Raw genomic sequence first — 22,006 nt, 5'->3', positions numbered from 1 at the left:
TTACTGCAGTTTGGTTTTAAGTTTCATTTTAACTAGAGAAGAATATCACAATGAATCCTTTGTGTCCATACAATTCTATACATTTATCCTTAATCACCATATCATTTTAGAAATATCATTACCAAGACCATTTTAGAAATAATCCTTTCTATTGCTCCTATCCACAGCAATGGATAAAATATAAGTGCTACTCAAACTCAACGTTATCATGTTGTGCCACAGTTGACTATTTTAGGGGGGAAAAAAATCTCACCCAAATGGGCTCAGTGACATCCATTCTAGGGATTATAGAATTTGGTTCAGGGGCTATACCTTCTCTATAGCCACTCTTAAATGCAGAAGAGCAAAGCTTGACCATATTAATTGATCATTTTACCATGAAAACTAGGGTATTGAAAACATTTGAATAAGGATGGATAGGATTTATTGAAAACAGCAGGGAAGGCAGGGAAAAGGAGAGAGAAAAGGAGACAGAGAAAAATGCACAGCATTCAACTCACTGGTTTCATTTCATTCCTGAGGCTTGTCTATTCCAGGCCCTTCATTCTCCTTTCTTTTCATAACTAGGCCTTTAACTAAGCTAATGTAAATATATTTCCAACCAAGGAAACAGTATGAAAGAAAATAGTTGGAATGAGAAATAGAGAATTATCTAGATACTGAAATTATGTTTCAAATATGATGAAATGTAAATACAATGAATTGAAATTTTTTGAAATAATGTAAATATTTCAATATGTATTCTGGAAGATTACTTTGATGTTTTATATTTTGATATGCACATAATATATTTCATAAGGGTCATAATTAGCTATGCAAATTAGATATAATATTAAACTAAATATATGTGTTAAACTTAAGAATACATAGAGTCTTCATCCTCTAAATAACATGAGAAATTGATGTAGTTAAATAATTTAAAGAGTGTATTTCTGCTGCTGAAGATCTCAGAATAAAATTGGAAGAAAGTTTCAGCTTCATTAAACTGGGATTATTTTTTATAATATACTCATTATTTGCTTTCAAATTTACAGATGAACTTTCAGAAACCTCTAACATTTGCCATCATAGTCCAATTTATAGAAAACATTAGATCACAATACAAAATAAGTTTATTGCAATATAATTAAAAATTTGGTGATGGAAAAAAAACATAAAATGTATAAGTAGCATTTAACATAATCAGTGTGTAGTTAGAAATAGTTATTTTTTGTCATTTATGGCTTTAGATAAATTTAAAGAGAAAACATATCTTAGGTGATAATTTGCTGAACTAAAGATTTGCAGTGAGAATGACCCTGGCTTCCAAGGCATTTCTTTGTTCAAATCTAATTACTCTTCTTCTCTTCTTCATGCATAAAATAAAGTTATGATGAATTCAGTCTTTGAAATGATTTTTAGTTCTTAACAATGTTGATTCATAACTCTCCCAGGAGCTTCCTTGTTATCTGAAATTGGCCTCTGTACCCAGAAGGTAGAAAGAAACCAAAGAAAGAGGCAGGGCACTCCAAGTTGATAGGCGACAGTTTGTTTGTTTGTATGTTTGTTTTTCTTTTGTCAACCCCCAAAATTTTGCTTCCTTCTGTCTCTCGCTAATGAGAGTAAATGGCAACTCAGTTCTATTACTCAGATTTAAAACTTTGGTGTCATCTTTGATACATCTCTCTGCCCCTCCCTCTCTCTGATGCAAACTTTCTTTGAAGTATAGCTAAAATGCAACAGCCTCTTAAAATTATACTTGCTTCCATACTAGTCCCTTGTAGTTCTCATTAGTCCATAAAATTCAACCTCCCGTTTTCAGTTCAGAATGTGAAGAACTTGAAAATCATCACTTCTATCCTTATGGCTAGGCCAGAAAAAGATAGACAAACTGAAAATCAATGACTTATATTGCACCCATTGGAAAACTGAGGTCTTGGGCAAACAATCACTACAAAATCTTGAAAGACTGGTGGATGCAGAGAGTTGCAGTCAGAATCTGCTTAACTGGAGAAAAGTCCAATTAAATGGTAAAATTAAATAATTTCCAGAAGCCATATGTGAACAAGCTTCAGAACAGAAATACCTAGAAATCACAGACTTAAGGAGATCTTCATACATTTATGTGTTTTATTTTCATGAACCCCACCAGAGTTATAAAGATCCTCTTATGGCTCTGGTAGGAGTAGAATAGATATTGTGAATTATTCCTAGAGCATTATTAATAACAAAGGTTTTCTCTATAGAGGAAATATCTTACTAAGGCCTTATTCCACCTGGGGAAGCACATTTCTACCACTGCAGCCCCCAAAAGCATTCTTTTCTCATGGAAGAGGGAACATAAAACTGAGATATGTAGATGTACATCACAATATGGGGAAAGCAGACTTATCAAAAGATAGGCCCATAAAAGACAGACTTAGACATAAGCTTATAGAGTTCTTCTTACCTCCCACTTCTTGCTACCACATCAGCAGGGCTTCAGTATAATAATAGTAGGAGATGCAAGACACAGATGCTCCAAATTATAGTACTTAGGGAAGTCTGAATAAAAAGGGGGAACAGAAATAAGGACCTTAGAAGACTTTGAAGCTTCTGGCACTTACAGCCATAGCCAACATTGAAAACTAATTCATAACCAGCCTAACATAAATCTTAATGCTAGAGATCTTTTTCCTTCCATTTCTGTTACCTCATACAACCTGTTCAGCTTCTAGAATAAATTGCAAGACACTTCACACAAGAAAAAACATAAAAGAGGCAGGACAGTCATCAGAATCAAACTCTGACCTGACACAGATTTTGGAATTCTCAGAGAACTTTAAGTATCTGTGATAAATATGTTAAGAGCTATAACTGAAAACACACACAAACACAATGTGCAAAAATAATTCTATAATATAAGAAGGAATGTTGATACTGTAAGAATCAAAATGAAATACTAGAAATAAAAAAAATACTGTAACATAAATGAAGAGTTCCTTCAGTCAGTCATGAGTAGACTCAAATCGACCAAATTAAGAATCTGAGAGCTTAAGGACAGATCAAGAGAAATGTCCCAAACTGAAGTTAAAAAGGAAAATAGTTTTTTTACATAAAAGGACAGATGATGTAAAAACTGTGGAACAATTTTTAACACTGAACATACACATAATTGAATATCACATACCACATAGAGAGAATGGAGCAAAAGAAATCAAGAAGAAAAATACACTTTACCAAAAGAGAAATAAGGATGTAAATTAACATAGACTGACAGGAAACTATGAAAGTAAAACAACAACAACAACAACAACAAAAAGCTAGAGTGAAATATTTGATGTTAAAAAAATCTGAGGGGGCGCCTGGTTGGCTCAGTGGGTTAAAGCCTCTGCCTTCGGCTCAGGTCATGATCCTGGGGTCCTGGGATTGACCCACTTATTGGGCTCTCTGCTCAGCAGGGAGCCTGCTTCCCCCTCTCTCTCTGCCTGCCTCTCTGCCTATTTGTGATCTCTGTCTGTCAAATAAATAAATAAATAAAAATATTTTAAAAAATCTGAGAATTCTATGCCCAGAGAAATTATCCTTTGAATGTGAAGAATAAATGAAGAGCTTCTCAGACAAAAATTTATCACCAGCAGACTTTCTCTGAAAAAAAAAAAAAAAAGGTAAAAGAAGTTCTTTGGGGAGAAGAAAAATGTTACTCATCAGAAACTCAGATCAGGTGCCTTGGTGGCACAGTTGGTTAAGCCACTGCCTTCAGCTCAGGTCACGATCCCTCAGTCTCAGGATCAAGTCCTACATCAGTCTCCTAGCTCTGTGGGGAAGTCTGCTTCTCCCTCTGACCTTCTCCCTTCTCATGTGTTCTCTTTTTCTCTCTCAAATAAATAAATGAAATTTTAAAAGAAAAAGAAACTCAGGTCTACAAAAAGGAAGAAAGAACATCTGAGAAGGAATAATTGAAGGTAAAATAAAATATTGTAACTCTTTATTCATAATTCCCTAAAAAATATTAAAACTAAAAATAATAGCAATGTATCTATGATGATAGTATATGGCAAAATAAGATGGATAATAGATAGCAGTTCTACAAGAAATAGAAGGAAGTGAGATTATTCTGTCATATGACACAGGAACTAAATGTAAAGTGATATAATGTTATTTGAAAGTGGACTTAGATTAGTTAAAAACATTATCTTACAAACTTAGGGAAACCATTAAAGAAAACTAAGAAGAAAAAATAGACTTATGAAAAGTGCACAATTAAAACCTTCCAAAGAGGGGTGCCTGGGTGGCTCAGTGGGTTAAAGCCTCTGCTTTCGGCTCAGGTCATGATCCCAGGGTCCTGGGATCGAGCCCCGCATCAGGCTCTCTGCTCCGTGAGAAGCCTGCTTCCTCCTCTCTTTGCCTGCCTCTCTGCTTACCTGTGATTTCTCTCTGTCAAATAAATAAATAAAATCTTAAAAAAAAAAAACCTTCCAAAGAAATCCAAGAAATAAAAGAAAAAAAAAAGAAACAAAAAATGAAATAAATAATAGTTACACATGTGGTGGATATTAATCTAATTATATTAAAATCACTTTTAAGATTAATGGTCTAAATACAAAGATAAATTTTCTGAGTGGACTGGAAAATAAAAAAAGACCCAACTCCATGTTCTGTACAAAAAGACCATCTTTAACTTTTTAAAATTTTACTTCAAGTGTAGCTAACATATAGTGTTATACTAGTTTCAGGTATACAACTGACACCTGATACCTATACAGTGATAAAGCAGTTCCATATATTACTCAGTGCTCATCAAGATAACTCAATCTCCTTCATCTATTTCACCAACCCCTACCCACCTCCCCTCTGGTAACTATATGTTTCTTCTCTATAGTTAAGAATCTGTTTTTTAGGGATGTCTGAGTGGCTTAGTCAGTTAAGCAGCTGACTTCAACTGAGGTTATGATTCCAGGGTTCCAAGGTCCCAGTCCTGCATGGGCTCCTTGCTCAGCAGGAAGTCTGCCTTTCCTTCTGCCTTTGTCTGCTGCTACCCCTGCTGTGCACTTTCTCTCTCTCTCTAGCAAATGAATAAAAATCTTTTTTAAAAAATCTAGTTTTTGGAGAGAAAAAAATCTTTAAATTTCAGTTCTTAGATAGTTTAAAACTGCCAAATACTACCAGAGAGATGCTTCTTGTTCCCTGATATAAAATAAACCTCATCATCATTCCCCATAATTCTAGTCTCCTTTTTTTCTTATCATAATACTTATTTTCACTTGCTACATATGTGTATATGTGTACATATATGTGTTTGTGTGTGTTTAATATCTCTCTCCCAACAGCACATGTAATTCATGAGAAAATTTTTTTCTGTGTGTGCACTGCTTTGACTCTAGAGTCTAGAGCAGTCCTAGCATAAGAAGATATTAGGAATATTCTTTGAATCAGTGAGTGAATTATATTAAATGTCCTAAATAACACCCTTACAGGTCGCCTGGGTGGGTCAGTTGGTTAAACATCTAATCCTGATTTCAACTCAGGTCATGGTCTCAGGGTGGTGAGATGGAATCCTACATTGGCTCTTGAGGGAGTCTGCTTGAGATTCTTTCCCTCTTCCTCTGCCCCTCCTCCCACTCACGCTCTCTCTGTCTCTCTCTATCTAAAAATAAATAAATAAATTATATACATGTATATATAACATATCATGTATATATGTATATATGTATACCCTTGATACATGTATATATGTATATACATATATATATATACACGTATATGTGATATATATCATATATACATATATATAAAATACCATTTCCCCTAAAAAATGAAATTAAAAAAATATCTATAATTTGAAAAATACTGACCAACATGGGTGTCAAAGGTAACATAAGTAAAAATGTAAATGAATTATTAGTACTCTAAAGTAACAAATATACACAACTAAATATGTAAAATAAAATAAATATTTGTGATGCAGTTATTTCAACTTATAAAAGTATAGACTATAAACAATCCCATTTATAGATATGCAGACTGGAAATTAAAAAGAAAAACTGACTTTATTATTTCTACCTCTCATCTCATACTAATCTACTAAGCTTTTTTGAACTTTGTTATGACATGTGGCTTATTGATCCATAAAGCACTCACCATCCAAAAAAAATGTATATATATATATATATGTATTTCCTTCTTTAATACACACAACATCTACAAGGGAATTTTTCTGATATTTAAAGATATCAGAAACTGACATACATAGTATACAATTTCAGATTCTACTGTGATTTATACTGGCTTTATTCCAACTTTATTTTGATCTATGTTTACAGTGTTAGAAATGAAATTCAATACTTTGCCTCAGATATAAAGTTTATTAACTATCTTCAAACTCAAGGCACATTATTTGGTAGACCTAAATGCTGCTAGCCACAATCTTTTTGAATTGATATATGTGACTAAGAACTCCTCCATGGACTGCTCATTCATAGAAAGAATTCTCAGGTGCTATTTGGAGGAATATTTAAATTTCAAAAAGAACTGGTAAGTTGTTGCCTTGCCATTTAGTATCTTAGGAAAATTATTCATATGAAATCTTTAAGATATATTCCTTTATAATTTTATAAATTTAATATGTATCCCCATACAAGCTCAGCTGTAAAGCCATCGAATGCTAATAGTTTTGATTTACCAATTTTTCCTTTTTTTTTTAGGAAGAGGTAATTACATCATGAGAATAACAAGTTACTTTGAGTGGATGCTCCTGATTTATCTTTAGAGAACTCAATAATAATTTAAAAATTAATGCTATATCACCAGTTATCTACTCTGGCCCTTCCATGGTCATACAATTCTTTAGTGGCCCATTAAAAAAACACACAAAAATAACCTCTAGGTCTACATACAATTTACTTGAACTCTGGGAGTTCAGGGAGTTTATAAGATTGCTTTTCCCCAAGTTGTTTTAGAAATTCTCAAAGAGATATTTACATAATCCACAAAAATGTCCTGATTTCCCCTTGTCACACTTACCTAGTCATCTAATCTTAGACAATCACTAGGTTTACCACGGATCATATTTTGCCAAATCATAACTATCTTAACAAACTGATAATGTTTTTTAGAAAGGTCACTGTGTCAAAGTAGCAATCAGGTCAAAGGTATTACCATGTATTTTGGCATAATTAGAAAGAAACTAGAATCAAAAGACTTAAAATAGGTAATTTTAATTAAGCCATTAACTTCTATGTCCCTTTTCCAGAAAACAATCTTGATTTTTGCCCTCAAATCAGTGGAGTTTTTATTAAGAGTTTATTTCCCACCAACAACAATCATTTCCAAAAATACAAATTAAACATAACATGATTTCAAAGGAGAATGTGAGCTTCAGGAAAAATATCTAACAATTTCTGGCAAATTTTAGGCATAAACACAGTTATCCACAATAATGTAATGAACTCTCTCCCTGTCCATTACCCGGTTTCAATAATGATCAGATCATAGTTGATGTTGTTTCATCTGAATCCAGATGTAACTCCCAACTTCAACCACTAACAAGGTTATTTGAGCCTAATATCAGACACAATATGACTTCATCCATTAATGTTTTGTGTGTGTCTTTAAACAACAAGGAATCAATTGGAGGAAAATACCATTTGATTTTGTTGATATTAGTAATTACTGAGTATAGACTGAGTATATATTACTGAGTATAAGTTTCCAACTCCTTTGGGTAAATACCACAGTTCACAATTGTTGGGTCATATGCTTAATTTTGCAAGAAACTAACAAACTGGCTCCCAAAGTAGCTATACATTATGTATTCCTACCATCAAAAATGAGAGTTCTTGTTTCTCCACATCCCTGGCAGTAGTTGGTATTCTAAGTGTTCAGGATTTTGACCATTCTAAAGTGTGTGGTGGCATCTAACTGTTTTAACTTGCCATTTCTAAGTGACATACGATGTTGAGAACTCTTTCATATGCTTATTTGCTATCTATATGCCTTATTTTAAGGTATTTGTTTAGATATTTTGTCCACGTTTTAATTGATTTTCTATTATTATTATTGACTTTTAAGGTTTTTTTTTTATATTGGGATAATAGTCTTTTCTTAATTATGTCTTTTGCAAAAGTTTTCTCCCAGTTTATGGCTTGTCTTCTCATTCTCTTGACTATGTCTCTCACAGAAAAGTTTTTTTTTGTTTGTTTGTTTGTTTGCTTTTGTTTTTCACAAAGTACAGTTCATTATTTTTTTCTTTCATGAATAGTGCCTTTGGAGTTATATAAAGAAAGTCAATATCAAACCAAGTTTATCTGGATTTTCTCCTATATTCTTCTTAGAGTTTTTAGTTTTACATCTTACATTTAGTCTGTGATTCACTTTGAGTTAATTTTTGTGAAATATATGATTTGGGTTGAGATATTTTTTGTATGTGGATACACAGTTGTTCAGCATTTGTTGAAAAGACTATCCTTTCTCCATTGTAGTCCCTTTATTCCATTGTCAAAACTTAGCTAGCTATATTTGTGTGGGTGTATTTCTGGGCTCTCTTCTGTGCTATTGATCTGTTTAACTATTCTTTCACCAATAATTCACTTACTTGATAACTGGAAATTTACAGTATGTCTTGAAGTTGGGTGGTATCTTTATTTTTTTTACTTCATTTTTTCCTTCAATAATTGTGTTATTGACTATTCACAGTCTATTGCCTTTATATATAAACATTAACATCCAGTTTTTTTACATATACAAAATAACTTGCTATGATTTTTTGGCTTATTGCATTAGCTGGGACTTAGAGTACAATACTGAAAATGAATAGTCAGGGGGACATTCTTGCCTTCTTCCTGGCCTTTAAGATTTTGTTTGTATCTTGTATTTTGTATATTGTATATTTATGTGTGTCCATGTATATTGTAAATATGAGATATTTTTTCTACCTCTAGATGGTACTGATAAGATTAATTTGTAAAAGTCCTCTATTTAGTTGAGTTAAAGGTAAGCACTTTAAGAATTGGACATTCTCAATCTCAGAAAGATAGAAACTAATTCAAATGTATAACAAGTTCACGTTATCTGGGAAAATAGATGGTATTAAAGCTAATTAAAGTTTGTTTTAATTAAAATAGATATGTCTTAAATTATCAGCATTACATATAAAACTTTTATTCTGTGTATGCTTGCTGAGAGTCAAACAAGTTCACATTATCTCCATTGCAACATTTTTAAGGAAAAAAAAACTTGAACTTATCTATTGTACTATGAGGTTCTATGAGGTTTTATGGGTAATATAAGAACAGAAACAGAGGCAAACTATTTTAGTAAGTATAATTAAAGCTATTGGAAGCAATGAGGGAAACAACTAGATAATGCAAGGAAAGTTAGACTAGTTAGAGAGGGAAAACTTAGGACCGAAGCTGATTTTATGTAAAAATGAATGTTTTAGAAATTTGTGAGAAGGAAACCTTTGGAAAGGAATCTTGTGCATGATTATGGGTAATGGTACATAAAATTTATTAAGGAGTGATTGACACCTGGGGAAGAGTAGAGAGAAAAAAAAAGCAAGGTTAGGCAGAAGTTGAACAGTGATACAGTATCAACAGAAGCCTTAACTGAGTCTCTGAGAAGTTCCAAAAGTTGGATTAACCATTGGAACCATCTTAAATAAGGCAATAGGACCTTATAAATCACTGGATGTGATCACCTGGGAAGAGGGCAGGACATTGGAGGCACAGCTGTGTTCAGTACAGGCAATCCCGTGGTATCTGAAAATTGAGAGCGTTGCTGGCATCCCACAGCTGAAGGTCCTTCCTTTCTAATGGAAACTTTGATCACATTTCAACCTCTACCATAAGAACACAGATCCATGGAGGGCCCTGGAGGACCTTTCCCCAATAAGTGTATATCAACAGGTGAGTGATAGAAAGGAAAATGGACGGATTCCATATTTTTTTAATTCATCTTGTTGGAATAAATGAGTTTTAATATCAGAAGAACATGGGTATAAGACTGTAATTGAGTTTCCCCCCCTATTAAAATGACAGTCTTTTTAAGACTATTGGTATAAATTGTAAATAAAATTTTTTATTTATCTTGAATAAGTTTAAAAATCAATCTAATGTGTGTAGAAAATAAAATATCTGTGATTTATCTTTATTAGGGCTTCAGAAAATGGAATCTTCTCAATATGGAAAAAAAAGAATCTGTTTGTTAACAACTATATAACTTTCTGAATTTGCCTTTTGCCATCTTGCTAAATAATTAAGTTTTGTAATGCTCCTATTTAGGCATTTTCCTTAAAATCTGATTTTTAAGACAAAATTCTCAAAATTCAACTTATAAATAAGGACTTTTTGATTAAATAGGCTTGTATATTTGGTATGTCAAATTACATGGGAATTATTATCAAGTAATGATAAACCTTCTTAGGTTATAGTATATTGTGAACACCATCATTGTTCCAGAATTCCCTAAGGTTTTAATATGTCCTGGCATAATTATTGAGGTGTTGTGTGTCACAGAAATAACCAAATTTCCTTGTCAATTGCATTGTAATGAATCATGGCCATCTTTGAGTCTTGTCATATACAGTTACTCTTTTACTCTAATGCTTCTACAAATATGTTTCTGCCTTAAAGAAATTCATAGATTATTTTTTTTATAAGTAACATTTTTATTAAAAAACAAACCTGTGTTTTCCAAAAGCACAAAAATTAGTAAGAAGAGGGGTGCTATTTTTTAAAAATTAACATATAATATATTATTTGTTTCAGGGGTAAAGGTCTGTGAATCATCAGTCTTACACAATTCACAGCACTCTATATAGCACATACCCTTCCCAGTGTCCATCACTCAACCACCCTATCCGTCCTTCCACCCCACCCCTAGCAGCCCTTAGATAGATTTCTGAGGTTAAGAGTCTTTTATGGTTTCTCTCCCTCACTGGTCCCATGTTGTTTCATTTTTCCCTACCTTCCCCACACAACACCCCACACTGCCTCTTAAATCCCTCATATCAGAGAGATCATATGATAATTATCTTTCTCTGATTGACTTTTTCAATTAGCATAATATACTCTAGTTCTATCAACATCATTGTAAATGGCAAAATTTCGAGTTTTTGGTGACTGCATAGTATTCTATTATGTTGTGTGCGTGTGTGTGTGTGTGCACATGTGTGTGCTATATCTATATATCTATATATCTATATCTATGTAGATATAGATATGCCAAATATTCTTTATCCATTCATTTCTTTATAGACAATCTGGGTTCTTTCCATAGTTTAGCTATTCTGTACATTGCTGCTATAAAAATTTGGGTGCACATGCTCCTTCAGATTACTACATTTGTATCTTTAGGGTACATACCCAGTAGTGCGATTACTGGGTGATAGGTTAGCTCTATTTTCAACTTTTTGAGGAACCTCCACACAGTTTTCCAGAGGGGCTACATCAGCTTGCATTCCCATCAGCAATGTAGGAGGATACCCCTTTCTCTGCATCCTTGCCAATATTTGTCATTTCCTCACTGATTAATTTTAGCCATTCTGACTGAGGTGAGGTGGTATGTCACTGTGTTTTTGATTTGTATTTCCCTGATGCCCAGTGATATTGAACAATTTTTCATGTGTCTGTTGGCCATTTGGATGTCTGATTTCAGAAATATCTGTTCATGTCTTCTGTCCATTTCTTGATTGGATTATTCGTTCTTTGGCTGTTGAGTTTGATAAGTTCTTTACAGATTTTGGATACTAGCCCCTTACCTGATATGTCATTTGCAAATATTTTCTCCAATTCTGTTGGTTATCTTTTAGTTTTGTTGACCATTTCCTTTGGCGTGCAAAACCTTTTGATCTTGATGAAGGCAGAATAGTCCATTTTTGCCTTTGTTTCCCTTGCCTTTGGCAATGTGTCTCAGAAGGAGTCAATGTGGCTGAGGTTGAAGAGGTTGTTGCCTGTGTTCTCCTGAAGGATTTTGATGGATTCCTGTCTCAGATTATGTAGTTCATTCATTTTGAGTCTCTTTTTGTGTGTGCTTTAAGGAAATGGTCTAGTTTCATTTTTCTGCATGTGGCTGTCCAATTTTCTCAACACCATTTTTTGAGGAGACTGTCTTTATTCCACTGGACATTCTTTCCTGCTTTGTCAAACATTAGTTGACCATAAGTTGGGGGTCCATTTCTGGGCTCTCTATTCTGTTCCATTGACCTATGTGTCTGTTTTTGAGCTAATACCATACTGTCTTGATGATTACAGCTTTTAAATAGAGCTTGAAGTCTAGAATTGTAATGCCACTGACTTTGGCTTTCATTTTCAACATTCCTCTGGCTATTTGGGGTCTTTTCTGGTTCCATATAAGTTCTGGGATTATTCTATTTCTTTGAAAAAAAATTATGGTATTTTGATAAGGATTGCCTTAAATGTGTAGATTGCTTTAGGTAGCATAGATGTTTTCAAAGTATTTGTTCTTCCAGTCCATGAGCATGGAACATTTTTTCCATTTCTTGTGTCTTCCTCTATTTCTCTCATGAGTACTTTCTAGTTTTCTGAGTAGAAATTCTTTGCTGCTTTGGTTAGGCTAATTCCTAGGTATCTTAAATGATTGGATGCAGTTGTAAATGGGATTGACTCCTTTATTTCTTTCTTCTGTCTTGCTGTTGGTGGATAGAAATGCAACTGGTTTCTGTGCATTTTTCATACCCTGACACTTTACTGAATTCCTATATTAGTTCAAATAGTTTTAGGATGGAGTCCTGGGTTTTCCAAATAAAGTATAATAATATCATTTGCAGAGTGAGAGTTTGACTTTTTCTTTGCTATTTCAGAGGCCTTTTATTTCTTTTTCTTGTCTGATTGCTGAGGCTAGGACTTCTAGTACTATATTGAATAGCAGTGGTGATAGTGAACATCCCTGCCATGTTCCTGACCTTATGGGAGTAGCTCTCAGTTTTTTCCCCATTGAGGATGATATTTGCTATGGGTTTTTCATAGATGGCTTTGATGATATTGAGGTATGTACATTCTATACCTACACTGGGAAGAATTTTGATCAAGAAAGGATGCTGTACATTTTCAAATGCTTTCCAGCATCTATTGAGAGTATCATATGGTTCTTGTTCTTTCTTTTATTAATGTATTGTATCACATTGATTGATTTGCAGATGTTGAACCAGCCTTGTAGCCCAGGAATAAATCCCACTTGGTTGTGGTAAATAATCCTTTTAATGTATTGCTGGATCCTATTGGCTGTTTTTTGGTAAGAATTTTTTCATCTGTGTTCATCAGGGATATTGGTCTGCAATTCTCCTTTTTGATGGGGTCTTTGACTGGTTTGGGGATCAACATAATGCTGGCCTCATAAAATGCCTTTGACAGTTTTCCTTCCATTTCTGTTTTTTGGAAGAGTTTCAAAAGAATAGGTATTAGTTCTTTGTTAGATGTTTGGTAGCATTAACCAGGAAGCTGTCTGGCCCTGGGCTCTTGTTTTTTGGGGAGATTTTTATGACTGCTTCGATCTCCTTACTGGTTATGGGTCTGTTCAGGTTTTCTATTTCTTTCTGGTTCAGTTTTGGTAGTTTATACATCTCTAGGAATGCATCCATTTCTTCCAGATTGTCAAATTTGCTGGTTTATAGTTGCTCTTAGTATGTTCTTATAATTGTATTACTTTGGTGTTGGTTGTGATCTCTCCTCTTTCATTCATGATTTTATTGATTTGGGTTATTTCTTTTTTTCTTTTTGATAAGTCTGGCCAGGTGTTTATCAATCGTATTAATTCTTTCAAAGAACCAGCTCCTCATTTCGTTGATCTGTTCTATTGTTCTTATGGTTTCTATTTCATTAATTTCTTCTCTGATAATTATTATTTCTCTTCTCCTTCTGGGTTTATGCCTTCTTTGCTGTTCTCTTTCCAGCTCCTTTAGAAATAGGGTTAGGTTGTGTACTTAAGAACTTTCTTGTTTCTTGAGAAAGGCTTGTATTGCTATATACTTTCAGGACTGCATTTTCTGTGTCCCAAAGATTTTGAACAGCTGTGTTTTTTGGCCTGAGCAGATTGCTTAGCCTGGACCCTGGCAAGGGCAGTGCAATTCAACCTCCAACAAAGACATTTGTGTTGTGTTTTCTGCTCAGTTTTTTCTCTTGGTAGCTTTTGTTCCCTGAATGCTGTATTGCTTCAGTGGATGGGAATGAAAATGGTTGCTTCCCAATCTCTGGCCCCATAAGAGCTGAGCACTCAGGGCCCCACTCCTCAGGGCACCCTCAGAGAAAAGCAGTCAATCATGCCTTTCTCCCTGGTCTCTGTGTGCCCTCTGAGCTTACCCAGCTTGTGATTGAGCATTTCTATGTCTGCTGCACAGCCCTGTTTGAAGTCTCCAAACCCAGCCAATTCCTGAAGTGCTCTCCTGTGTTGTTCCTCCAAGAGGAGGAAGGAGGGAGTCTCTCCAGATCTGCTACTTGTGGAGTCCCCCCTCAAAGAGCAGTGACCTAGGGGCGCCTGGGTGGCTCGTGGGTTAAAGCCTCTGCCTTCAGCTCAGGTCAAGATTCCAGGATCCTGGTATCGAGCCCGTCGGGCTCTCTGCTCAGCCGGGAGCCTGCTTTCTCCTCTCTCTCTCTGCCTGCCTCTCTGCTTACTTGTGATCTCTGAAAAAATAAATAAATAAAATCTTAAAAAAAAATAAAAAAGAGCAGTGACCTAACTCTGCCTTGGATCACTGTTTAGGGTAACTCTGAGCTAAGAGCCCACTCCTCTGCTCTATCTCTGCAGCTGGCTTCCCTGGTCCAACACCTGGGAGCTGTGTCACACTCAGATACCCCTGGTATTTTTGTAACCCCACAGGTCGTGAGACTACACTGTTCCTGGGAAGGCTCCGCGCCATGCTTAGCCTCTGGAGTGACATCCCTCAGTGGAGCAGACTTCTAAAAGTTCTGATTTTGTGTTCCGCTGCTCTAACACATGCTGAGAGCTTGTCTCTTCTCCCCCTACCTTCCCCCCATGGCATGGTCTATCTTTCAATATGTTGCTTCGGATTCCCTTCTCCACATGTCCTACCTTCTGGAAAGTGGTTGATTTTCTGTTCCTAGAATTGCTGATCTTCTTTTCTTCTATCTCCTATTGAGTTTGTAGGTGTTCAGAATGATTTGATAACTATCTAGGTAAACTCCTGGGACCTGATGATATTTAGGTCTCCTACTCCTCTTCCATCTTGTTTCTCATCCTCCTGATAAGTGAATTCTTAATCCCCTTCACCTTCACCTATTTAACCCTCCCCCACCCACCATCCTCTGGTAACCAGCATTCTCTATTGTTAAGAATCTGCGTGTTATTTTTGGTTTATATAATTTTTTAAATTCAATTTCTTAAATTCCACATATGAGTGAAATCATATGATATTCGTTTTGCTCTGACTCTGTTATTTCCTCTATTGGTCTCTTGTGGTTTGATGGCTTTCCTTAATAATATACTTGAATAACTTCATCTTCATTTTTTTTTTTTGTATATCTATTACCAGTTTTTGATTTGTGGTTACCATTAGATTTATATATAACTTCTTATGCATATAGCAGTCTATATTAATTTGATGGTCACTTAAGTTTGAATCCATTCTAAAAGCACTAAATCTTCACTATCCCCCCTTTTAGATATACGGTATCATACTTTGCACTCCTTTAACCTATGAGTTTTTTGACTAATTTTTATAGATATAGTTAATTTACTGCTTTTGTGCTTCCTACTTTACTTACTCCTGCTTATGATCTTTCAGTTCCACTCAAAGAATCCTGTTTAACATTTCTTCTAAGGCTGCTTTATTAGTGATGGTTCCTTTAATCTTTAGCTTGGAAATCTTTGTTTCCTTCTATTCTGAATTATAGCCTTCCTGGATAAAATATTCTTTCTTTTTATTTTTTTTTAAATTAACCTGATGTATTATTTGCCCCAGGGCTATGAGTCTGTGAATCATCAGGCTTACACATTTCACAGCACCCACCATAGCAAATACCCTCCCCAATATCCATAAACCAGCTTGATTGCAGATTTTTTTTCTCTCATTGCTTTGAATCTTTTTATTTATTTATTATTTTTTAAAGTATTTATTTATTTATTTATTTATTTATTTGACAGACAGCGGTCACAAGTAGGCAGAGAAGCAGAGAGAGAGAGAGGAGAAAGCAGACTCCCCGCCAAGCAGAGAGCCTGATACAGGACTCAGTCTCAGGACCCTGAGATCATGATCTGACTGAAGGCAGAGGCTTAACCCACTGAGCCACCCATGCGCCCTCTCATTGCTTTGAATATATCCTGCCACTCTGTTCTGGCCTGTAAAATCAGTTGCTGGCCTTATGGGGTTTCCCTTGTATGTAACTGTTTTCCTTTATTGCTTTTTAAATTCTGTTTTTATTACCCTTTTTGCCATTTTAGTTAGTATGTGTTTTGGTATGAACTTCAATAAGTTTATTTTGTTGAGACTTTTCTGTGCCTTCTGGATATGGATTTGTCTCCTTTCCCAGATTTGAGAGGTTTCCAGCTACTATTTCTACAAATACATTTTCTCCCCCTCTTCTCTCTCTTCTCTTTCTGAGAAAGTGTTATAATGTAAATGTTATTATGCTTGATGGTGTCACTGAGTTCCCTAAGTCTTTTCTCATTTTAAATTACTATATTACCTTTATGTTGCTCAGTTGATTGATTTCCATTACTTTATTTCCAGGTCAATGATCCATTCTTCTGCTTCCTCTAGTCTACTATTTATTCCCTCTAGTGTATTTTTAATTTCAGTTGAGTTCATCTCTGATTCGTTCTTTTTTATATTTACTCTGTCTTTATCATGAGTCTTACTGAGAGCCTTTACTTCTTTCTCAAGTTCAGTTAATATATTTCTGAATATTACTTTTTTCTTTTTTTACAGAATTCTCATATTGCTCCTACCCACTGCCAATCTCCCCCATTATCTTTTTAAAAATCATTCTATCTTACTTTATTTTCATCATGTTAAGTGTACTTTTTAATCCACATGCCCTATTTCATCCATTCTTCACACTCCTCCCATCTGGTAGTCATCATCAGTTCTCTATAGTTAAGAGACTTTTTCTTGTCTTGTCTCTCTCTCTCTCTTTTTACCTTCTTAATTTCCTTTACTCATTTGTTTTGTTTCTTAAATTTCACATATCCATGAAACATGTAGAATTTGTTTTTCCCTGAATTATTTTACTTAACATTATACTCTGTGACTCTATTCATGTTGTTGCATATGGCAAGATTTCATTCTTTTCTTTTAAAGATTTAGTTTATTTATCTGACACACACAGAGAGAGAAGAGAGCGAGAGAGATAACACAAGTCAGGAGGAGGGGGAGAAGCAGACTCTCAGCCTAGCAGGGAGACTGTTGCAGGTCTCAATCCCAGGAGACCTGTGATGATGACCTGACCAAAGGCAGATGCTTAATGACTGGGCCGCCCAGATGCCCAAAGATTTCATTCCTTTTTAATGGCTAAATAATATTATTTATATTCTTCTTTATCTATTCATCTATCAATGGACATTTAGGCTGTTTCCATATTTTGGCTATTGTAAATAATGCTTATAAATATATTTGTGCATGTATCCCTTTGAATTAGTATTTTGTATTTTTTGGGTAAATACCCAGAAGTGTGATTACTAGATTGCGGAGTAGTTCTATTTTTTTTTTTTTTTTTATTTATTTGACAGACAGAGATCACAAGTAAGAGAGGAAGGGAAGCAGGCTCCCTGCCAAGCAGAGGGCCCAATGCGGGGCTCAATCCCAGGACCCTGAGATCATGACCTGAGCTGAAGGCAGAGGCTTTAACCCACTGAGCCACCCAGGTGCCCCCAGAGTAGTTCTATTTTTAATTTTTTGAAAAACCTCCATACAGTTTTCCAGTGCCTATACCAATTTACATTCCCACCAACAGTGCAAGAGGGTTCTTCCCCCCCTGCCCCACATATCACAAACACAAACACTTACCATGTTTTGTTACTGATTTTATCCAGTCTTTTTTTTTTAAATTTATTTATTTTTATGTTAGAGAGAAAGAGGGTACAAGCAGGGGGAATAGCAGGCAGAGGGATAAGCAGATTTCCTGCTGAACAAGGAGCCTGATGTGAGACTCAATACCAGGCTCCTGGGACCATGACCAAACTGAAAGCAGACATTTAACTGGCTGAGCCACCCAGGCTTCCCTATTTTAGCCATTCTGACAGGTGTGAGGTGATATCTCATGGTGGTTTTGCTTTGTATTTCCCTATTTACGAGAGATGTGGAGCATCTTTTTTTGTGTGCCCATTGACCATCTGTATGTCTTCATTGGAGCAATATCTTTTCATGTCTATTGCTCATTTTTTAAAATTACATTATATGTTTTGGGGGTATTGAGTTGTATCAGCTTTTTAAAATATTTTTGATACTAATTCTTTATTGAATATATCATTTGCAGATATCTTGTCCCATTCAGTAGATTGTCTTTTTGTTTTGTTGACAGTTCCCTTCACTATACAGAAACATTTTGTTTTGATATAGTCCCAGTAGTTTACTTTTGTTTTTATTTCCCTTTCCTGAATAGATATATCTAGAAAAATGTTGTACAGTTGATGTCAGAGAAATTAGAGCCTATGCTTTCCTCTAGTATTTTTCTAGTTTCAAGTCTCATATGTAGGTCTTAAAGCCATTTCAAGTTTATTTTTGTGTATGGTGTAAGGAAGTGATCTAGTTTCATTCTTTTGGCTGGCTTTCTGGGGGAGGTGACTTCCAGGTTTTTTGGTCAGTCTTACGTGGGTTGAGTCCAGCTGCTTCCTATCAAGGGGTTGGGCTCTGTGGAAACTAGTTTTACAGGTTTTGTTCTCTGGAGGTTTTTGTTCTTTGGCAGCTTTTTGTGGCTTGTTGGAGGTTTAGTGGAAAGCAAACTGCACCCAGATCTCCATCTCAGAGAGAAGCCTCAGTCTGCTCCCCTCTGGGTGGTCCAGAACACACAGACTCTTCCTCTGCAAACTCCACTGGACCATGCAACCTCCACAGGCAGTACACGTCCCCAGCCACCATCTTAGGGGTCACCGAAAGGACCTACTTGTCTCTGCACCCCTGTGCCACTAAAACCAAGAGCAATATTGGTCCAGGGAGCCTGCTTCCAGTGATTGCCTTTGCTGGGACTGCTGTCTGGGGTCCAGACTATCCTAGAGATCCCCACCAGAGATAGCATGCTGAGATTTTCATGCCCAGGCTGGGAGTATTCAGACTCTCTGCTGATCCTAGAGACCACTGGCTAATGCCCCCATGGAGCACTCTCAGGCGAATGTGGGGAGCGCAGTTCAGACCCTGCTACAGTGCGCATGCAGAGTGCAAAAGGCTGTGGTTCTAGAGAGCACTGACTGGAGCACACATCAGAGTCCCTCATACACACTGGCAGGAGTGTGCCTAGCCTAGAGCTGGTGCAAGCAGCGAAAAGCCAAGGACTTATGGGCCATGGCCTGAAAGCTTCGCAACACTCTCTGGCATTAGTGGTTCCCGGCAATGGTCGTCCTGGGTCCGTGGGTTTCGGCCCATGCCTGTGACCGCCTGTTTCCACCAGTTGCCTCTTAAGATCTTTTGCTCTTTTTGAGTGCTTTTAACTAGACTCCAAGTTAATGCTGATTCCCAATTACAGGGTACTCTCGTATTGGGGTATTATATTCCAATGGTTAGCTTCTGGTGGCTCCCTCCCCCTCCTGTTTGTCCTCCAATATCAGTCCAATTCCCACTCTGCTTTACCTCTCCACTGGAGTCTTCTGCCCCCATAGAGATCCAGAAGTGGATAATACTACATCTCAGGCTGATTTCATGGGTATTCAGAGTGTTCTGGTAGATGATTAGCTCACTTTAGGGGACCAGTTGAAACAGGGTCTCCTACTTCTCTGCCATCTTGACCCAGGCTCTGATTTTTTTTTTTTTAATTGATCAATTCATTGTTTAGTTTAACCTCCATGTTTTTGTTCTCTTACAAAATTTTTTTCTTGTGATCAGTTTGTAGTTTCATAGCATTATGATCCAAAAATATGCATGGTATGACTGACTTTTCTGAAACTTGTTTTGTGTAATCTGTTCTGGAGAATGTTCTGTATGCACTTGAAAAGAATGTGTATTCTTTTGTTTTTTAGATGAAATGTTCTGAATAGGTCTGTTAAATCCATCTGGTCCAGTGTGTCATTTAATGCCAGTGTTTCCTTTGTGATATTTTGTTTGGATGATCTATTAATGGAAATGGGGTGTTAAAGTCCCTTACTGTTACTGTATTTCTATCAGTTCTTTTCTGTTTGTGATTGTTTTATGTATGTGGGTGCCCCTATGTTGGCAGTGTACATATTTACAATTGTTATATCCTCTTGTTGAATTGTCCCCTTTTATTATAAGTGTCCTTCTTTGTCCTTTGTTATTGTCTTTGTTTTAAAATTATTTTGTCTGATATAAGTATTGCTACTCTGACTTTCTTTTGACATCCATTTGCATAATAAATGTTTCTCCAATCCCTCATTTTCAATCTCCAGGTATGTTTTGGTCTAAAATGATTCTCTTATAGGCAATATATAGATGGGTCTTTTTATCCATCTATCCTCCTGTTCTTTTGTCTGGAGCATTTAGACCATTATATTCAAAATAATTATTGGTAGATATATATTTATTGCTGACTAATACTTTCAATTCTCTATTAAGAAAAATGCTTATCTCCATTTTGTTTAGCTCTCTTGCTGTGATTTTGTCCTGGTCTTTCATTCGGGACATATTCTTCTGTCTCCTCATTTTGTCCAACTCTTTATCTGGTTCTCTATGTCTTAGTAAGGTGAAATACATCTTTTTCTCTTACAAATAGTTCCCTTTTGAAGAAGAGATCATGTAGTTCCCAGTGTCCCCTATTCATCAGAACTTGTACTTCATGGATGTTTCCTATGTCTGTGCATGCACCCTATTGTTGTTGAGCCACATTTGCCTTCATTCCAATCATCTACAATGGCACTCTTTACCTGTTGTGGGCAGATTTTGGTTCCTGTGTTGTTAGTGGACTAGTCTGGTGCTGCCTTGGGCTTGAGTTGTATCAGATCAAGTTTTTCCATCAGAGCACCTTTTGCAGGGTGCTCTCCTTATATTTGCCCCTGTGGCTTTCATTAGTTATTGGGGACTATAGTTAGACCAGTTGTCTGCCTTTAGCTCACTAGTGGGGCAGCAGTGTAGCTGGTATGTGTCATTATTTCCCTTCTCCCTAGAGATGGAGTCAATTTGGAGTGGTGCTGCTGGTATGTGTCATTATCTCCCTTCTCCCTAGAGATGGAGTCAGTTTGGAGTCAGTGCTTCTTACACAATACCCTACTTGTGGCTCTGCCAACCCTACTTGGGTTGGAGGGGCCTGTCTGCAGGAGATTTTAGAGGTAGGGTAAGTTTTTAGCAATCTGGATGAGTGTTCAAATTAATTCCTGCAGGTGTCCATGTATCTAGGCTGGAGGGCCGGGGAGGCAAATAGCACTGTGTACCTCTTTTGTTTTTAAAGAAGTCTCCTAAATAGATCCTTGTTCCTCTGGAACATTTTCTGAGATTAGAAAAAGAACATCCTTCCTGTATACCCAAGTTTTTCCCATATATATTTGTTTTTCAAACTGCTCCTTCTATCTCAACAGGCTGTGTGTTTTGCTCTCTCTTTAAGGGCAGAGGCTCCATTTCCTATAATTCTCCAGGCTTTTCCAGAGCTGAGACTGCTTTTTAAAATTTCAGGTGTTAAGACCTAATAAGTACTCATAAAGTTATGCCTCTCTGGTTTTCAAAATCAAATGTTATAAAGATTTTTCTTCCCAGTATTGGCCTGTGTGTCTGGGGTACATAGGGTGCCTAGTGTGGTATCTCATTCTTTTCTCTGTGCTTCTGTTGTCCTGTTATACCAAGGAAAGTCTTGGGTTTGGGTGGTTCCAGACTATGTCTCTGTCTGTCCTACCTTTTTTTTTTTTTTTTTAAAGATTTTATTTATTTATTTGACAGAGAGAAATCACAAGTAGTCGGAGAGGCAGGCAGAGAGAGAGAGTG

This window comes from Mustela nigripes, chromosome 2, assembly GCF_022355385.1.
Source record: "Mustela nigripes isolate SB6536 chromosome 2, MUSNIG.SB6536, whole genome shotgun sequence".
In the NCBI taxonomy this organism is placed as follows: domain Eukaryota; kingdom Metazoa; phylum Chordata; class Mammalia; order Carnivora; family Mustelidae; genus Mustela; species Mustela nigripes.
This window is presented reverse-complemented; position numbering follows the sequence as displayed.